Source organism: Tupaia chinensis, unplaced genomic scaffold, assembly GCF_000334495.1.
Source record: "Tupaia chinensis unplaced genomic scaffold, TupChi_1.0 Scaffold000226_1, whole genome shotgun sequence".
Lineage (NCBI taxonomy): Eukaryota > Metazoa > Chordata > Mammalia > Scandentia > Tupaiidae > Tupaia > Tupaia belangeri.
Window position 1 is genome coordinate 4,925,001 of NW_006159701.1, and position 1,604 is coordinate 4,926,604.

Consider the following 1,604-nt stretch of genomic DNA (forward strand, 5'->3'; position numbering starts at 1 on the left):
ACGAACTCACCTCGGCGGCTCCACCGCCGGCGCTGTGCCGCCACCGCCGCCGCCGCGGTTCACGGTGACAGCTCCCAGAGCGCCCTCACTTCCGGGGTCAAACGGCGATTCCGCAGGCGCAGACAGGAAGCTTCGGTCCGGCCCCGCCCCCGGTGCCAACTGCCGCCAGGGTGCTGGACCTGGGACCACGCCCCATCCTTTAGACTCCGCCCCCACCAGGCATCCGCCGGCTGCAACCACGCCCCCGGCCCCCGCTCCCCCACCCACCTCCGGCTCCCCACTCCCCACCCCTTCGCTACTTTAGCGAAGAGGCTGGGAAAGCCACCCAGGGCGGGATAGTTGATGCCACTTCTTGGAAAATGCAAGTGTGATACCTGAGACGGGTTCTCAGAATTCCAGGCTTCCACCTCCTTTCCTACCTCGTCAGTCCTCGGTTTACATAATTAATCCAGAAGAGTAGTTTAACACGTCGGAAGCATAGACATGATGTTGAGCGAGTAGAGCATGCAATTTTATAATACAGGAAATTCCAGAGCAGGCCAAACTAAGTGGTGATGGGGTTATGATGATGGTTACCTCCGGGGCGGTCACAAGTGAGACTGGAAACACGTCTTCATCTTGGTGGTGGCTGCATAAAATGTTCATCATGGAAAATTCCTCAGATTGTATACTTAAGATGTGTGCACCTTTCTTTGTGTATTCCATTCAAAATAGTGGCTTTTGTTTTTGTTCTTAATCGAAAGGCTTGGTATAGCTATGGTAAGAGCAGCCATTAGTGGTTCCTAAACTTGGCTGTGGATCAGAATCATCACGGAAAGCTAGTTAAGAATACACCTCGCAGGACCTGCAGATGGCATGCATAATGGTTATGTCACTGGACTCCCATGTAATCAAGCGCAGTTCAAGTCCCGGACTCTGATGGCATAAACTCATTCACGGCAGGGGTGCTGGCATGCCCAAGATCCCAAGAGGAGAATGGAAGAGAAGGGCATGGCCATCCACCCTGGGGGTGATTTCATCCCTTTCTGTCTCTCTGTCTCTCCAGCCAGCTCCCACACACTATAGCAAAAATCTCTAAAAAAAAAAAAAAAAAAGAATGTACTCCCTGGCTTCTTCTAGCACCTGGCACACACTAAGAGTTCAAAAATAATCACAATCACTATGGTATCACTAGGGTGTTATGGAACCCCTTAATGAAATACAGAACCCAACCCTAGGGATTTATGAAATATTACTCAGCACCCTCCTAATGCCAACCTCTGTTTCCTCACTGGGGCTAGAAGGAATCCTTTTTTATGTTTATTTTTCCAGTTTTGTTTTAGGGTGTGTGCTCTCACCAGAGAGACACAAAGAGAGACAGAGAGGGTAAGTGAGAAGCATCTCCCCAGGCATGGTAGTGGAGTGGCCATGCTGAAATTCTTACTCCATTATGCTCTCAGGATTTGGAGCATGCCTGCACATGTGCCCAGCGTGTTTCTCAAGCTGTCAGGTCTGGGACTCGAACCACACAGTGGGATGCAGTTATTTCTCTCTCTCTCTCTTTCTTTTTTTTTTTTTTTTTTTTTGTCATAGAGTACATGCCCAGCCAGGTAGAGAGACAGGCA